The sequence below is a fragment of the Myodes glareolus genome, chromosome 1, assembly GCF_982192425.1.
Source record: "Myodes glareolus chromosome 1, mMyoGla1.1, whole genome shotgun sequence".
Taxonomy (NCBI): Eukaryota; Metazoa; Chordata; class Mammalia; order Rodentia; family Cricetidae; genus Myodes; species Myodes glareolus.
In genome coordinates, this window is record NC_142026.1 from 68,387,487 (window position 1) to 68,407,161 (window position 19,675).

The 19,675-nt window shown below is 41.3% G+C and overlaps 1 pseudogene; it reads right to left on the reverse strand.

The window, feature by feature from the left end:
* The window catches only part of LOC148123426 (sulfotransferase 2A1-like), a 42,003-nt pseudogene extending 25,451 nt beyond the window's left edge, over nucleotides 1-16,552 (reverse strand).
* Nucleotides 16,553-19,675: the final 3,123 nt, after the last annotated feature.

Genomic DNA, 19,675 nt, shown 5'->3' on the forward strand with positions numbered 1-19,675 from the left:
CAGACCTAGTTCAGGAACCAAGACATAATTACAAACAAAAGATTTTCCAGAATGTTCTGTAATGATTGCCAGAGATAAGTGGAAAATCTAAAACAGCTGCTAGGTCAATCTGTTCCTGTGGTCACTCAAGTGAACCTTTCTCTGTCAGTGTAGACTCCATATCTCCGGCACATTTCTCTGAGCTCTATCCCCAAAGTGAACCACAGCCTGGAAACTTTTCTCTATGGTGACCAGACCTGGGAGGGTGTCAGATATAGTCTCCAGAGGAACCTGCCTGATTTTCAAGATCCATCTGCAGCTTCAGAGCCTGATTAACCCGAAACAACTCTATCTCTGACTGTCCCATGCAGTAACTGAAGATCCAGCATTAACTGAAGCTCCAGTTCCAACAGCTGCTCTAGCCACCAGTTGACAAGGATGCTTGGCTTTCTGAATCATCTGTTGAGCTGCTCTAGAAACACACCTTTGAAACCTGAACCGTTCACAGGATTTGTAGACTTAGAGTTACTTTCTAGTTACTTTCTGGTGTTAAACAGACCCTCTCATCCATGGAACAAGAACCCTTGGTTCTAGCTAAAAAAAAATCTTGATTGTCAGGAAGAGGTGGCCATGAATTCAAGACTCAGGACATTTCTGAATGTGTGGGGGTTGAATGTGATTGGGTGCTCCTGTATCTTAAATACTACTGATCACATCCTTGTGTTGGTTTGTAAATAGATTCAACAGCTCACTTGTACTTGAGACAATTTGTACCTTATGAATTAACTGTGCCCTGTCTGAGGTTTTATGTATTTTCTATGGGTGGGGCTTTCCTAGAGCTTCTGTCACTCCTCCCTCCCCCTTCCAGACAGTAGGTGTGACAAGTAGTAGTTGCCACTGCATGCATATCAGTTGTTTTCTGACATTAATTCTAACTCTATTTCAGCATGGATGGATGACCATTTTACTGAACTCTGTTTTTTTTCTCCCCTTAATGTTGGAATACTAGCTGCTGACTGTTGGGGAGGTATTAGAAGATTTTCTGGGAATTGTTTCCCTAGTTCAATAGTTTCTATTTTTATGATCTATAAAATAATCTCATATATATATGAGATATATATAGCATTTCCAAATGTAGCTCAGGCTGGTCACTGGTTCTTCATTTATTTCTCCTGCCTCCTGAGTGGTGAGATTCTGGGTGTGTGCTAAATGTTTGAGTTATCATGACTTTTTCTTGGTTACTAATGTGTTATAAAGATAGCCTTTCTGTGGAATAATACTCTTAAACAATGTAAAGTTTTGTCACTCATATTGGTTTAATACAATGCTGATTTGGCAGTAATCAGGCAAGAAATATATGTGCGTGGGGAAATGAGACTAGGAGAATTCTGGGAAAAGGAAAGTCAGAGAGTCAGTTGCCATCTAGCCACAGAGTAAGCAAGATGATAATGTATTCCTTAGAAAAGATAAAAATCCATATGGTTAAACAAAAATAAGAATTATGGTTTAAGTATAATAGATAGTTAATAATAAACCTGACAAATAGACTAGATAATTTATTATAAACCTCTGTGTGTTCCTTGGGACTGAATCAGGCTTGATCAGGCAATACAAAAAATTTGTTTATAAATAGTGCCCAAACATTTGGCAAGAATTTCCTAATAAAGCCTGAAAAGTTTTAAAAATGATTCTAGACAGACAAGAACAAAGTCAAGCATAGCTTCTTGGTAAGCATCTTTTCTCTGGTATGCTCTGTTTGCTGGGGCAAGAATTGGCATGGCTTCTTTAAGAGAGGCTTACTGAATCAGCATTAGCTACAAAGACCTCACAACTCTTTTCAGAGGTTGTGCCACCAAACACTTAAATGGTGTTTATGAGCAGTCAGCATCAGGTTTCTTGGTGATGGCCCGGACCTAGAAACTCTACCAAGTTGTGGCAATAAATGCAGTTGCCTCCAGTACCTCTGCCATGAATCTAGACTCAAAAAACTAAGAAATTGGGTGAAGCAAGCCCCCAAATATGCAACTGTAATTATAGCCCTATCAGCAAATTAAAAACTCATGTGTTAAGAAAAAAGATAAAGATATATAGTAAAAACAGATTCAATGAAATAAAGTTTACAGTTTCCAATGTGTTTAAAACTACATGTAGGCTTTGGGGAAAAAAGAAAAATAATAGAGAAAGACAGCGAAAAAGAAATAGCATAGTTTGTGTCATGGCACACACCTTTAATTCCCGTACCTGGGAGGCAGAGGCAGGTGGATCTCTGAGAGCTTGTGGCCATCCTGGCGTACAGAATGAGATCCAGGACAGCTGAGGTTACACAGAGAAACTTGGCCTCAAAAGAACAAAAAATTAAAAAAAGTCAATAAAAGAAATAGAATTTTAAAAAGCCACATAAAGATGATAAATACACAGAGAATCTGGACACAACAAGTTATTTTGTTGTGTTTGAATTGTTTAACTGCTAAGGAAGAAACAACAGCTTCCAAAAGACATTTGATTACAAATGTTGCTAGATCAATTCAACCTATATATTTTGAAAGTGTCTTGACTTCAAAATTTAAGTCAAAAGATATGTTATTTAAATATAAACCCATTAACACAGACACTGAGAGAAACAATTAATAAATGAGACTTTCTGAAATTGATAAGTTTCTGTAAAGAAGAGGACATTGTCAACAAGACAAGAGAGCAGCCTACAGAATGGAAAAAGATCTTCACCAACCCCACATCAGAGAGAGCACTGATCTCCAAAATATCCAGAGAAATCAAAAAATTGGTCATCAAAAGAACAAATAATCCAAAAAAATGGAGTACAGACCTAAATAGAGAACTAACATCAGAAGAATCTAAAATGGCTGAAAGATACTTAAGGAAAGGCTCAACAATCTTAGTCATCAGAGAAATGCAAATCAAAACAACTCTGGTCTTGCACCTGTAACAATGGCCAAGATCAAAAACACTGATGACAACTTATGCTGGAGAGGATATGGCATAAAGGGAACACTCCACCATTGCTGGTAGAAGTGCATACTGGTACAGTTGCTTTGGTTATCAGCATGGCAGTTTCTCAGAAAATTAGGAAACAACTTTTCTCAAGACCCAGCAATGCTACTTTTGGGTGTATATCCAAAGGATCATCAATTGTACTACAAGGACATGTTCTGAACTATGTTTATAGCAACATTCTTTGTCATAGCCAGAATCTGCAAACAACTTAAATGCCCTTCAACCAAAGAATCGATAAGGAAAATATGGTACATTTACACAATGGAGTAAGACACAGCAAAAAAGACATTTTGAAATTTGCAGGCAAATGAATGGATCTAGAAACATCATATTGAGTGAGGTAACCCAGACCCAGAAAGACAACTACCATATGTATTCACTAATAAGTATCTATTAGACATAAAGGAAAGAAAACCAGCTTACAATTCACAATCCCAGAGAACCTAGAGAACAATGAGGACTTAAGAGAGACATACATAGATCTAATTTACATGGCAAGTAGAAAAAGACAAGACATCCTGAGTAAATTGGAAGTATGGGGAACATATAAGACGGTTGAAGGGGAGGGGAGAGGAAGAAAGGGGAGCAGAAAAATGTACAACATCGTGGGATGCCCAAATTTCAAGGAACTCCCAAGCAGGACAAAACCCTGGGCTCCTTCCCCAACTCCCTTGACTTTTCTAGTTAGTCAGTAGGGAGTTTTCTGTGGCTAAGCTTCCCCCAAAGCCAAACCCATTCACTTGAACCCCCAAGCTACTAACCATATCCAACCTAAGAGTTGAGAACTTGCTATAGTCCTGAGGGGACCAAGAGTGGACTACAACACTGAGGGGATTAAGATAGAGCACCAAGATAGCAAACCAGGAGAGAAGACCAAGAGAGCAGGTGTATAGAGACCTCAGAGGCTTTCTGAGACAGACATTGACAGTACAGAGCAGACCAAGAAAAACTCCCAAATAATCAGACAGCCACAGCAAGGATTTGACCAAGATACAAAGACACTGCTGGCCTTATTTGAAGGAAGAGAAGTACAGAGCAGACCAAGAAAAACTCCCAAATAATCAGACAGCCACAGCAAGGATTTGACCAAGATACAAAGACACTGCTGGCCTTATTTGAAGGAAGAGATGGGTAGATGCCAATGAAAGAATTCCTCCAATAACCTAAAAATACAGCTTTAGATCCCTGTGGCCACACAAAAGGAAGAATTGATCATCCTAACTCAGAAGAAGTAGAAAAAAATGACTTTAAACATAACATAACTTTATGAAAATAATGGAGACCTTTAAAGTGGAAGTAAAAAACTCCCTTAAAGAAATGGAAAAGAAAGCAAACAAAAAAATGGAAGAAATTAATAAATCCCTCAAAGAAGCCCAAGAAAACCAAGCAAAAACCAATCAAACAGGTGAAGGAAACAGTTCAAGACTTGAACACTGAAATGGAGGTAATAACAAAAGCACAAACTGAGGGAATTCTATATATGGAAAATCTAGGTAAATGAACAGGAACTACAGTGACAAGTATATCCAACAAAATATAAGAGATAGAGGAAAGAATCTCAGGTGCTGAGGATACTATAGAGGAAATAGACTCATTGGTCAAAGAAAGCATTAAATCCAACAAATTCTTAACACAAAATATTCAGAAAATCTGGGACACCGTGAAAAGAACAAACCTAAGAATAATAGGGGTAGAAGGATAAGAAGTGCAGCTCAAAGGCACAGAAAATATATTCAACAAAATTATAGAAGAAAATGTTCCAAACCTAAAAAAGAATATTTTTATGGAGCTACAAGAACCTTACAGAACACAAAATAGACTAGATTAAAAAAATCCCCTTGACATATAATAATCAAAACACATAATATACAAAATAAAGAAAAAAATCTTAAGAGTTGCAAAGGAAAAAGTTCAAGTAGCATATAAAGGTAAACCTAAAAAAATTACACCCAACTTCTCAATGGAAACCATGAAAGCCTGAAGGTCCTAGATAGATGTGCCACAGATACTGAGACCATGGATGCAAGTCCAGACTACTGTACTCAGCACAGCTTTCATTCAACATTGATAGAGAAAACAAGGTATTCCATGATGAAACAGACTTAAACAGTATGTGTCCACAAACCCAGTGCTACAGAAAGTACTAGATGGAAAACCCAACCACAAGGAAGCTAACTACACCCACAAAAACACAGATACCTGATAACCCATCAGCATAACCCAAAGAAGGGAAACACACAAAAACTACTACTGAAAAATAATCAGAGTTAACAACCAATGATCATTAATATTGCTTAATAACAATGGATTCCATTCACCTATAGAAAGACCCAGACCAAAAGAATAGATACAAAAACAGGATCCAAACTTCTACTGTTTATAAGAAACACACCTCAGTCTCAAGGACAGACACTCCCTCAGAGTAAAATGTTAGAAAAAGGTTTTCCAATGAAATGTACCTAAGAAATAAGTGGGTGTAGATATCCTAATATCTAACAAAATTGATTTCAAACTAAAATCAATCAGAAGTGATGGAGAGGGACACTTTATACTCATAACAGGAGCAATTCATCAAGATGCAGTTTCAATCCTGATATAAGAACACACACATATGTAAAAGAAACATTACTCAAACTTAAATTGCACATCAAACCCCATACACTAATAGTAGGAGACTTCATTGGGGTGTGACCTCTTTATACTATATATGCAGATATAGAGCATATGTCCAGCCTCTTTTCCAGCCTCTCTGTTCTGGTTGCGGGATTCAGTTCCTGATCTTCATTCAAGCAGAGGATTCCAAATTGTGAGTCTACCCCTAAATAAATAACCAGCTGTTTCTCAATATTTAGCTAGTGATGGATTGTAAGAGTCTGCACTTTCCAATGGATACCCACACCTGGTTCAGGCTGCGCGCTTTCCCGAACTCGAGTCCACGAGAATGGACGATTGTCCTGAGGGTTGAGAAAAGAGACACGCACACAAAAGAGACCTTTGCTCATTTACCAGAGTAAATGACAACTTTATTAAACTCAAGTTGGGTATTTATACCAGTGGGCTAGAAGGATCGAAAACGCAAGGCCTCCTCTCATCCAGGAGCAGGAGGGAAGATTAAAGTCTTCCCGGCGCCTCAGGCAGGGTCAGCTAGGGAACCAGGCTATGGGCCCACTGCTAAGACCTTGAATACAAGTGGAATCACCATAACAAAGAGAACCAGGTTCTCGCTAAGTTATCCCCTCAAGCCAGAGCTAGTGCAGAGTCTCCAGGGAGCCGGAGGTCACACGGCCCTGCGAATCGCCAGGAGAGAAGGGAAAAACCTTGGCAGCTACAAGTCTCCCTTTTTATATAAAATATGATGACTAGCACCTTGTCTTAGGTGGTGATGGCCAGGCAGATTCTTTACCCGTCGTGGAAAAAGTATTCCAGGTCAAAATACCTTTCTGTCTTAGGTCAGAGTCTCCTCCCATTCAATCCTTACCCGTCTTTGGTTACTAGTCATACATTGAGTCCAGCCAGATTATGCTGAAAGATATTCCAAGGCGAACGCCTACTAGGGCCAGGCCGTGGCGGACCTGAAGCCACTGGCCAGGAGAAGACACTCCAGCGTATGCATGCATAAGCATTCCTGGAAGAGACAGTGCTTGCACAATATCTGAAACATTGGCTCAGAATAGCGCCCTTGCGTAGGGCTACAGCACCGGCAAATGGGACCCCTGGTATGACTAGCCAAACTAAATTAGAGCCAATTAGCAATTTTGTATTCCAGGGTCCGAGAAAAAGCAGCAAAATCTTAACTTGTGACCAGCAGAGGTTAAAATCCACACCCAGTTGTAAAGATTGACTACAGCGTCCAATTGTGAATTTAGATACTAGAATAGTATGGTAATTCTGTGTATCTGGCAAGGTTTTAGCCTTGAGCATCCAAAGCTGCTATCAGGGCAGGGGAAATAGCTGTTTTCCCCTCAGGGGGCCAAGCAGCCTTGGCTGAAAGGGACAGATCAGGCAGAAAGACAGAAAGCTGGGAAAGGGGTAAAATCAGGCACTGGATCATCTCTCAGGAATCTGTCAACTCCGCTGCCGCCTCTGCCGCCATGTCCATGGGATCTCTCGACCTCGCCTCGTCCTCAGGTTTCTGAACAGAGGAATCCACGGTCCGCACCAGACGTTCAGGAACCCAGATCGGGAGCTCTGCATCCTGTGGAAATACGCAAACCGCCCCTCTGCCCCAAGATTAAGACCTGGTCCGGACCACACCAAGTGCCGTTTGCCAGATTTTTCCACTTCACTAAGGGCTTCCCGGGGGAGCTAGGCTGCCAATGATTCTCAGCTGCCGTATGGGAGCCAGCATTCACAGTCAGAAAGTTTAAAATGTATAAAATGAACGATAGATGCTCTCTGGGGTTAGAACTGTAATCCCCCCTTTTAGTTTTGTGCAGATAAGCCTTAAGAGTGTGGTGGGTCCTCTCTACGACTGCCTGCCCCTGGGGGTTATGGGGTATACCGGTTTTGTGAGAAATATGAAACTCCTGGCAGAACTTAGCAAAACCAGCACTGGTATAGGCTGGTCTGTTGTCTGTTTTGAGAGATTTAGGGACCCCCATGTAGGCAAAAGCCTGCAGGCAGTGGCTTTTAACATCCCGTAATTTTTCTCCTGTATGAGCTGAGGCAAAGATAAGGTGTGAATACGTGTCCACAGTTACGTGAACATGCTGCAAACGTCCAAAAGAAGGAACGTGGGTAACATCCATCTGCCATAAGTGGTTGGGAGCCAGCCCACACGGGTTAATTCCCAAATGGGGAACAGTTAAAAGTTCTACACATAAAGGGCACTTCTTAACAATATCAGCGGCTTGCTCCTGAGATATTTTATAATGAAATCTCAAAGACCCAGCATTGAATTGAAAGCAATCATGAGCTTTCTTAGCAGCTTCATAAGATTCTTGACTAACTGTATAAACCTGGCGAGTGAGTTCATCAACCAAGGCATTGCCTTCACTCAGGGGGCCAGGAAGATTGCTATGTGCCCTCAAATGTCCCATGTATATGGGAACAGACCTGGCCCAAAGCAATGCTTGAATAGCCAGAAGCTGAATCTGGACCCGAGACACAGAAGCAATTTTTTGATCCAGTTTTGGCTGCAACCTCCCTAGGGGCAGAAGTGACCACCTGTCCCACCACAGTAGGAGGAACTACGCCTCTGTACAGATGAATAAAATCATCCAGGTCCTTGTTTCTATGCAGGCGCAAAACTTCCTGGCAAGACCTGTTAGCATTTTCATAGGCTAATAGCTTTATTGCTGGCAAGTAAGAATTAATATCCCCAAGAGTACGGCTGCCCACCTCTAAGAGGCGGTTTATAAATGCAGAATAAGACTCTGTGGGTCCCTGTACAATTTTTGAGAGTAGTTCTCCTGTTCCTTAAACTGGTAGAGATGCCCAGGCCTTTATTGCCGCTGTTGCCACTAGAGCGCAAATTGCGGGATCGTAAGTGGTTTGCACTGTGAGATCAGAATATTGACCCCCTGTAAGTAACACATCGAGGTCATGCTGGGAGAAACTAGCATAGGCGGCATTAAGCCCCGCGGATTCCTTGCAAATCCTTCGCAAATCACCTCTCCACAGTAAAAATTCACCTCCAGAGAGACAGGCTTTGCAAAGTTGTATCCAATCGCTGGGCGTAAGGTCGAACTTAAGGAAGGACTCCAGCAATGTTATAGTGAAGGAAGCGCGAGCACCATAAGCAATGACCGCCTCCTTTAATTGCTTGACCATTTTAAAGGTCAGAGAGTCAGGCTGTCTGATACTAAGTACTTGCTGGCCAAGAGTTCCTTCAGTAGGATAGACTGAACTATCTCTACCGAGATTATCAGGCCTGTTTGAAAACTCTTGAGCTCCCACCTCCAGATTTACAGGGGCAAAAGCTGTAGCACAACGGTTTAGGGTAGCAGAAAATGCTCTTTGCGGAGGAGGCCTAATGGGGGCATCTCTGCTAGTGGCCCCGCCTTCCTCCTTCTCTAGCTGTTTGGTTAGAAGTGCGATTTTGCCTTCTAATAGTTCTTCTTCTTCATCTAAATTATCAATGCTTTTGACTTCTTGATCCTCAAAACTCCTGATAGAGCTCACAGATTCTACTTTCTGAATTTCCTCAAGGGTTTTGTTTAAAACCTCTAACTGTTCCTTCACTAAAACATCTTCACTAAGGAGGGCATCTCTGATAAGACGCCATAGCGAATAGATCGCTAGGGGGACGGCTTAGCTCCCCTTTCTCTCTGTGCAACACATAGATCAGCCCTAACTTGTTCCCAGTCCTCGATAATGAGGTTCGCAGTTAAAGAGAACCAAGGACTGAGCTCTGAAATTACCTTGATGGTCCCTTGTGCTGTGTCACCTTTGATCCTGGTGCCTAGCTTTTCCACGAGCTGCAGTAGCTGATCTGCTAACTGCCCTTCTAGCTCCAGAGTGGACATATCAGCACCCATTTTCCTAAAAATCAAACTATTCAACCTGTTCACCCCCTTATCACCCGTGCACAATTGCACTTTACAAAAACTGGCCAGATTCCAGATCGTGGGGGGCCCCTCACCTCTATTGGGGGTTCTCGTGGTGGATCCACTGACGGCAGGACGCGACCCTTCAATTCTTCTTTAAAGCCCACTCGAGGACGCCATCTGTAAGAGCTGCACTTTCCAATGGATACCCACACCCGGTTCAGGCTGCGTGCTTTCCCGAACTCGAGCCCACGAGAATGGACGATTGTCCTGAGGGTTGAGAAAAGAGACACACACACAAAAGAGACCTTTGCTCATTTACCAGAGTAAATGGCAACTTTATTAAACTCAAGTTGGGTATTTATACCAGTGGGCTAGAAGGATCGAAAATGCAAGGCCTCCTCCCATCCAGGAGCAGGAGGGAAGATTAAAGTCTTCCCGGCGCCTCGGGCAAGGTCAGCTAGGGAACCAGGCTATGGGCCCACTGCTAAGACCTTGAATACAAGTGGAATCACCATAACAAAGAGAACCAGGTTCTCGCTAAGTTATCCCCTCAAGCCAGAGCTAGTGCAGAGTCTCCAGGGAGCCGGAGGTCACACGGCCCTGCGAATCACCAGGAGAGAAGGGAAAAACCTTGGTAGCTAAAATGGATTTCTTTTAAGTGACCTTCCACATTTGGTGCCAATATTAACCCAGGTGCTAGATGAGTACTTATTGACTATCTGGCTTTTGAATATGCCAACTTAGAATGAAGATGATACTTGGGACTTTAATGGTTAGATCAGCACCTATGAATGAATAGATCCTGCATAAAATGAACATTAAGACATTTGACTATAATACTGAATCAAGGGTAGGAAAAACAATTTCCAAAGCAATGAGGAGACATCAAAATCCCAAATGTTTTAGTTTCATAGAATAGGACATCTGAGAAGGGACTGTAGACAAGGAATTCATAGGAATAATATCTCCTCTGGAATGGTAAAAATAGTTATATGTAGAAGGTGTGGCAAAACTTGACATTGGTCCAATGAATGCAGATCAACAAAAAAAAGACACGACAACCGAATACCATTGGGAAACTTTTTGAGGGGACTTTCACAGACCTCCAAGCCAAAAGTTAGTGCAGGACAATTGTATATATTATGTCAATTATGTTTTAAATAAATGCTGATTGGCCAGTAGCCAGCCAGTAAGTATAGGAGGGACAACTAGACAGGAAGTATAGGTGGGACAACCAAACAGGAAGTAGAAGCAGGTCAATGAAAACAGGTGAATTTTGGAAAAAAGGATGCTCCCTCTACAGTCCTTCCTAGACACAGATGAAAAAATATATGACCTGACCCACTGAAAAAGGTACCGAGCCATATGGCTAACATTGATAAGAATAATGGGTTGATATAAGTTATGAATTAATAAGAATCCTGAGCTAATGGGCAAATCATTTTATAGTTAATGTAGACCTCTGTGTGATTTCTTTGGGACTTAATGACTACGGGTACCAGGCAGAACAAGAACTGTGCAGAACAGAAATCCCGATCAAAAGATGATGTTCTCGTGAACAACTGCATACACATAAAGCCTGAAAGAGTTTGGTGTAGTAAGGGGCTGCGGCAGGCCTGCTTTTCGTCCTGCCTGGCTCCCACACTGCTAGCTTAGTCCCAGAAATAACAACACACAAATTGTATTCATTTAAGCACTGCCTGGCCCATTATCTCTAGAGAGTTAGTTACTGACTAACTCTCATATCTTGATATTAACCCATTTCTAATAATCTGTAGCACCACGAGGTGGTGGCTTACCGGAAAAGATTCAGCATGTCTGACCTAGTGGCTGGCTCCATGGCTTCTGCCTCATAGGCCTCTTCCCAGCATTCTATTCTGTTTACTCCACCTACCTAATTTTCTGTCCTATCAAGGGGCCAAGGCAGTCTCTTTATTGACCAATGAAAATAACACAATAGACAGATAACCCTCCTCCATCATTTCCCCTTTTTCTGTTTAAACAAAAAAGAAAGGCTTTCATTTTAACATAATAAAATTACATATAACAAAACAGTTATCAAGCAAGAATTACAGTCACAATATTTATAACTATATCTTTATCATAATAATGGAAAACTATAACTATGACTATCCATTCTTCAACTCCATCAAAGACTCCAGAAGGATATAATATTACCTAAGTAAACAAGAATTAAGCAACTTCCAAAATTCTAGAAATGACAGAGACATCTTGCTGCCTGGACAGTCACCCAAAGTTCCTCTGTACTGTTGGGGCACCCATCTTCGGCCTTCAGGCCCATAATATCCAGAGATATTTCCATGAAGCAGGAAATTTCAAAGGCAGTTCACTCACTATCTGCTGTGTCCTGCAGAATGTCTCGCAGACTCTTTCATGAATCAAGAACCTTGAAAGATCATCTCACCTTTAGGCAAGTTCAGCAGTCCTCTCTCTGTGGGTTCTGTGTCCAGTTTATACAACAGTCCAGGCAAGAGCAGTTTCTTGCCCAAAATGGCTATCAAACTCCATAAGGAGCCTCTTCGATGCCCATCTTTCTCTTGAAGTAGATTGGTGCTGCCAGGAGCAGACGTGTCTCATTGTCATGAAAAGTCCTAAGTTATTAAAACATTAAATGCCATGTTCTGTAGTCTTTGAAAGATATGAAGAATGTCTCTCTGAAATATATCTATGGACATCTAGAAAATCAAACTAACATTACTACAAGCTTGACTATTATCAATGATTATCCATTAACAACCTATATTTTTAATTATACATTGCATTTTTAAATGAACTATACAATCACAATACATCAATCAAGATCAGAAATATATATACATATAACAAAATTGACCTTAAAATCCATACCAATGAAATTATTCATATCTATATCATATCCCCCTTTAAATGTAAAAGAACATTTATGAACAATATTTGGGAATATGGACGTAGTTATTTCTCTCCAAACTTCTTCCTGCTGTATAGGGGCGCAGCTAATCAGGTCTTTCATGGTATAACCTGTCTGCCAGGTTCATCTCAGTCGGCAGTTGAGTGAAGAAATTTTTTGAGGGTGTTCACAGAAATCTTTCAGGAGGGCGTGGTCTATCATACCATATTGGGATAGAAGCAATCCACAGGGTCTCATCCTCTGTGAAAACAAAAGAAGAACCTCCTTTCCAAAGTATCATATCCTTAGATCCAAATTCAGAAGTCAAGGTATTTTCAGCATATCTATCTTGGATTAGTTCAGCAGCATTTATAAACAAATATCTTTTAGCAGCTGTTGCTCCTTCCTCAGCAATCAAACAATTCAAAGAGAGCAAAATAGCATACAGTATCAAGATTCTCTGTGTATTTTCCATCTTTATGCAGCTTTATTTTAACCTCTATTTCTTTTATTTTTACTTTTACTTTTAGAGACAGGTTCTCTGTATATCTTTGTCCTGGAATAACTCTGTAGACCAGGCTGTCCTTGAACTCACAGAGATCTGCCTGTCTCTACCTCCCAGGCATTGGGATTAAAGGTGTATACTACCACACCTTGAGGTCACAGAGGTCAATCTACCTCTGCCCCTTGAAGTCACAGAGGTCAACATACCTCTGCCTCCCAGGCATTGGGATTAAAGGTGTGTACCACCATACCTAACTACTTCCTTTTTTTCTTTTTTCTTTTTAATGACTTTAACCTTTAGCCTGCATATGTTTTTAACTCATAGTAAACCATTTAGAGGTTTTTTCCTCTTTGAATCTCTCTTTACTGTATATCTCTCCTTTTCTGACTTCATAAGCCTTTAATTTACTAATCAATATGGAGAGCCGTGGCTTTGATGGCTATATCCAGCTCATTTTTTAGCTTTCCAGCCTCACGGCTGAGATACCAGCCAGAGCTGTGTTCACTGCCACAACTCTATGGCATTTCAAGGTCCTTGCCAGCAAGCAAGCTGCAGCATTCTGCTCACAGACCACACTCAGTCGGACTGCCTGCCTGAAAGAGTCAGAGTTTGCCCTGGCAGGACGGCCCAGAAAACCGGCATTTTAAAACAGCGCAGCGTTTTTCCTGCTACGACTGAAAACCGAAAAGCATGCGTTCAGCTTTTCATCAATACCATTTAAGTGTTTGGCGGCAGGACCTCTTAATGAGCTACAAAGTTTTGCAGCTAAAGCTGAGTCAGGAAGCCTCTCTTAAATGAGAGCATTGCTTGCCTCTAGCAAGCAGAGCAGACCTGAGAAATTGCTGCCACCAAGAAAACATGCGTCATTCTATTCTTTCCCAAACTTTCTCAAGTTTTCTGCGGATTCAGTTATCCACGTTGGCGTCATCTGTAGTGAGGGGCTGCGGGCAGGCCTGCTTTTCCTCCTGCCTGGCTCCCACACTGCTAGCTTAGTCCCAGAAATAACAACACACAAATTGTATTCATTTAAGCACTGCCTGGCCCATTATCTCTAGAGAGTTAGTTACTGACTAACTCTCATATCTTGATATTAACCCATTTCTAATAATCTGTAGCACCACGAGGTGGTGGCTTACCGGAAAAGATTCAGCATGTCTGACCTGGTGGCTGGCTCCATGGCTTCTGCCTCATAGGCCTCTTCCCAGCATTCTATTCTGTTTACTCCACCTACCTAATTTTCTGTCCTATCAAGGGGCCAAGGCAGTCTCTTTATTGACCAATGAAAATAACACAATAGACAGATAACCCTCCTCCATCAGTTTGGGAAGTAATTCTAGACAGAAAAGAATATAGTTAAGCATGGCTTATTGATAGCAGCATTTTATCAGGTATGCTCTGCTTGCTAGAGGCAAGCTTTCTCATTTAAGAGAGGCTTTCTGACTTAGCTTTAGTTGCAAAACCTTGAAGCTCTTTTAAGAGATCCTGCCATGAAATACTTAAATGGTGTTAATGAAAAGCTGATCACATGCTTTTTGATGGTGACAGGGACCTTGAAACAACATAGAGTTTTGGCAATAAACATGGCTCCATCCAGTACCTCAGCCATGAGGCTGGAATCTCAGAAAGCTAAGGAATGGGTTGGATCCAGTCATTAAAGCCATGGCTTTAATCCATTACATTTTGCTTAGCAAATTAAAGACTCACATTGTCAGAAAAATAGATATACAGTAAAGAGAGATTCAAAGAAAAAAACCCTCCAAATGATTTGTATTGTGTTAAAAATTTATGCAGGTCAAAGGTTAAAGTCCTTAAAATAAAAAAGAAAGAGAGTATTTGGTTTTGGTGGTACATACCTTTAATCCTAACACTTGAGAGACAGAAGCAGGCCAACCTCTGTGAATTCAAGGTGTGGTGGCACACACCTTTAATTCCAGCACTTGGGAAGCAGAGGCAGGCAGGAATACATCAGTGAGTTCAAGGTGTGGTGACACATGCCTTTAATCTCAGCTCTTGGGAGGCAGAGGCAGGCATATCTTTGTGAGTTCAAGGACAGCCTGGCCTATAGAGTGAATTCCAGGGCAGACAAAGATACACAGAGAACCTATCTCAAAAAGCCAAAAGTTAAAAGTAAAAATAAAAAAATAGAGGTTAAAATAATGCCAGGTAAACATGAAAAATACAAAGAGAACCTTGATACTGTTTATTATTATGCTCTCTTTGAATTGTTTGAATGCTGAGGAATGAGCAACAGCAGCTAAAAGATATTTGCTTATAAATGCTGCTTTTGTTTCCACAGGAAATGAGAGGCTGTGAATTCATTCTGAGTTTAAAAAAAATCAGGTTTGATCAAGAAAGACCACCTGAGAAATCTCCAGGTAAGAACAGATGGCCCAGATGTCTGAGTTCTACATCCAGAACAGATTTAAGACTGCTGCCTTAGATGATCAATATTCACAGAATACTCCAATCAGGACTTGATTATAATTCTAAATTTTCTTTAGGTCCCCATAAGATTATCAGTGCCACCACCCAGCAGGAAATAGCCTGGAAAACTCTGCCTACATTCTCCCAAAAAATGGACTATGGATGTTCTTGTTTTAAAAAAAAAAGAGGGGGAAGTGATATGGTACAATTGTCTATATTCTGCTGCAGGAAGGTTTACTCACCTACTCAGGCATGGCCTCATAGACTATTTTCCTGGATGCTGAAGTGCCTCAGGCCTCTTCTCTCCAACCCCTGGTTACTGTTTTGCTCTTTCAGGTTGTTTTGAATCTCATCTCTGTAAGACTTTAAGACTATTTTGAAGCCATTTCTGACAATTCTGAACCGTCTCAGCCTCCGTGCCATAGGGTTTACTCTCCTCCCCTGAAAACCAAGGACCTAACACATGCACGTATGTTCTCCAGAAATTGGGGCAAGGTAACCTTTAAGATGTTGACTCAGTTCCTGAACAATTACCTATACACATATATTTTGATTCAGTCCCTTGGGACATGGGGTCAAAATGACCTCTTACCTCATCTGATCTGGCAACAGCTCTCCAGCCAATTATTGATAATAGTGCTTTTGAATAAGTCAGTCATAATGGTCAAAGAACAATCCCCCTTGCTTCTGTGGCCTTCTCCTTTAAAAGTAGTATGTACCAGTTATTCGAGGTCTCTCAGCTTCCTGAATGCTGAGGGACCCTGTCATAACAGGAGTGATAAAATCCTCATGTTTTTGCATTGGCTATGGTGTGTGGGATGGTCTCTGGGGGGTGACTCCTTCTCAGTGTTTGGAAGCTAGGGTTCAACAATCTTCATCTACCATTGTAGCAGAAAATCCTTACGGATTTGTAAGTCCCCCTCCAAAAAATAACTGTCTATTTCTCAGTTCTCAACCAGTGTAAGATTTCTTTTAAGCGCCCAATATCTCTGCATTCACATGGCAGCCACATCGATTTAAACTCCATGCCTCTCTGGCGATTGCTGAGCCAGTTTATGGGTGAAATATCCTCAAAATCTCACCACAACTAAGCACCACCACAGTAGCGTTTACAGCACTTAAGCAGCAGCAGAAGGCAGCTGCACTGTTTGCTAACCACTACAACCCACCTGGAGGTGATTCTTTGTCATGGGACAGCAGGCTGGTTTGTGGCTTCTGTTCTCTACTCCTGGACTCTGGGTTTTCTTGCTCCATGTGTGGAATGATTTTATTACATCTAATCTGTTGAACAATTAATTTTACCCAGTTTTGTTTAACAAGCACCAAGGCAGATTTTAACACACTATCTGTCATGCCACCATTGCATTGCAACTTGGAAACAACGCCATCTGCTGGTTAATAGGTATTATGGCAGAGTTTGTTTCTTTTTTAAATTTATTTATTTATTTGTTTATAAAAATTTCCACTTCCTCCCCTCCTCCCCATACCCTCCTATTATCCCTACTCCCACTGCCCCCCCACCACTCCCTCTCCTCCTCCCTCTCCAGTCCTAAGAACAGTCAGGTTTTCCTGCCCTGTGGGAAGTTCAAGTTCCTCCCATTTCCCTCCGGGTCTAGGAAGGTGAGCATCCAAACAGACTAGGATCCCAAAAAACCAGTACATGAAGACAAAACAAGAACCAGTGCCATTGTCAATGGCTTCTCAGTCAGCCCCCATGTCAGCCACATTCAGAGATGCTGGTTTGATCAAGTGCTCCTTCAGTCCCAGTCCAGCAGGCCTTGGTGAGCTCTCATTTGATCAGTCCCCTTGTATCAGAAGGTGAACTGCACCCCCCGCGGTCCTGATTTCCTTTTTCATGGTCTCCTTCCTCTGCTCCTCATTTGGACCTTGGGGGCTCAGTGCATTGCTCCAGTGTGGGTCTCCATGTCTATCTCCATCTATCGTCAGATGAAGGTTCCCTCTGGTCCTGCCTTTCTTGCTCCCGTTCTCTATCCTTCTGCTTCTCATGTGGACCTAGAGAGTTAAGTCCAGTGTTCCAATATGTCTCTGTCTCTATCTCCATCCATCACCAGATGAAGGTTCTATGGTGATATGGAAAATATTCATCAGTATAGTTATGGGTCAAGGCCAGTTCAGGCACTCTCTTCTCTGTTGCCCAGGAAACAATCTGGGGACCTCTCATTGGGCCTGGGAATCCCTCCAGAATCAAGTCTCTTGCAAACCCTAAAATGGCTCCCTTAGTTGAGATATATACTTCCCTGCTCCCATATCCATCCTTCCTCCCTCCCCCCATCCCATTCCTCCAAGCCATCCCCAATCCTCCCCCTCTCCCTTCTCTCTAACCATCTCCCCATACTTCCATCCCTCACTTCCCATAAACACAAGTGTGCCTGGCAATCTTGTCTACTTCTAATATCCAGGAGAATAACTATATGATTTTCTTCAGGATCCCTTCTTATTTAACTTCTCTAGGATCACGAATTATAGGCTCAAAGACCTTTAACTATGGCTAGAATCCACTTATGAGTGAGTGCATATCATATTCCTCTTTTTGGGTCTGGGTTACCTCACTCAGTAAAGCATTTTCTATTTCCATCCATTTGCATGCAAAATTCAAGATGTCATTGTTTTTTACCACTGAGTAAAACTCTAATGTGTATATGTTCTACACCTTTTTTAACCATTCTTCTATTGAGGAACACTTAGGTTGTTTCCATGTTCTGGCTATTACAAATAGTGCTGCTGTGAACATAGTTGAACAAATGCTTATGTAGTATCTCTTGGGTATGTTCCCAACAGTGGAATTGCTGGGTCCTGAGGGAGATTGACTCCCAGTTTCCTGAGAAACCACCACACTGATTTCCACAGTGACTGCACAAGTTTGCATTCCCATCAACAATGGATGAGTGCTCCCCTCACTTCACATCTTCTCCAGCAAGTGCTATCATTGGTGTTTTTGAGTTTGGCTATTCTGACAGGTGTAAGATGGTATCTCAAAGTTGTTTTGATTTGCATTTCCCTTTTCACTAAGGAAGTTAAGCATGACCTTAAGTGTCTCTTGGCCATTCGAAGTTCATCTGTTGTGAATTCTCTGTTCAGTTCAGTACCCCATTTCTTAATTGGGTTAATTAGAGTTTTAGTGTCTAGTTTCTTGAGTTCTTTGTATATTCTGGAGATCAGACCTTTGTCTGATGAGGGGTTGGTGAAGATCTTCTCCCAGTCAGACGTAGCCTTTTGGTCTTACTGACAGAGTCCTTTGCTTTACAGAAGTTTCTCAGTTTCAGGAGGTCCCATTTATTCATTGATTCTCTTATTGTCTGTGCTACTGGGGTTCTACTTAGGAAGTGTTCTCCTGTGCCTATATCTTGTAGACTACTTCTCATTTTCTCTTCTATCAGGTTCAAAGTGTTCAGATTAATGTTGATGTCTTTAATCCATTTGGACTTGAGTTTTATGCATGGTGATAGATATGGATCTACTTTCATTCTTCTACAGGTTGACATCCAGTTATGCCAGTACCATTTGTTAAAGATGCTTTCCTTCTTCCATTGTATACCTTTAGCTCCCTTGTCGAAAATCAGGTGTTCATAGGTTTGTGGGTTAGTATCCGGGTCTTCTATTCGATTCCATAGGTCGACTTCTCTGTTCTTATGCCAATACCAGGCTGTTTTCAATACTGTCACTCTGTAATAGAGTTTGAAGTCAGGGATGGTAATGCCTCCAGAAGTTCCTTTATTGTATAAGATTGTTTTGGCTATCCTGCGTTTTTTGTTTTGCCATATAAACTTGATTATTGTTCTCTCAAGGTCTGTGAAGAAGTTTGATGGAATTTTGTTGGGGATTGCATTGAATCTATAGATTGCTTTTGGTAGAATTGCCATTTTTACTGTGTTGATTCTCTCAATCCAAGAGCAGGGGAGGTCTTTCCATTTTCTGGTATCCACCTCAATTTCTTTCTTCAAGGACTTAAAGTTCTTGTCAAATAGGTCTTTCACTTCCTTGATTAGAGTTACCCCAAGATATTTTATGCCATTTTTGGCTTTCGTGAAAGGTGATGTTTCTCTGATTTCCCTCTCTACTTTTTTATCCTTTGTGTATAGGAGGGCAACTGATTTTTTTGAGTTGATCTTGTATCCTGCCACATTACTAAAGGTGTTTATCAGTTGTAGGAGTTCTTTGGTAGAGTTTTTGGGGTCGCTTATGTACACTATCACATCATCTGCAAATAACGAAAGTTTAGCTTCATCCTTTCGAATTCAAATCCCCTTGATCCCCTTATGTTGTCTTATTGCTTTTGCTAGAACTTCAAGCACTATATTGAAGAGATATGGGGAGAGTGGACAACCTTGTCATGTTCTTGATTTTAGTGGAATAGCT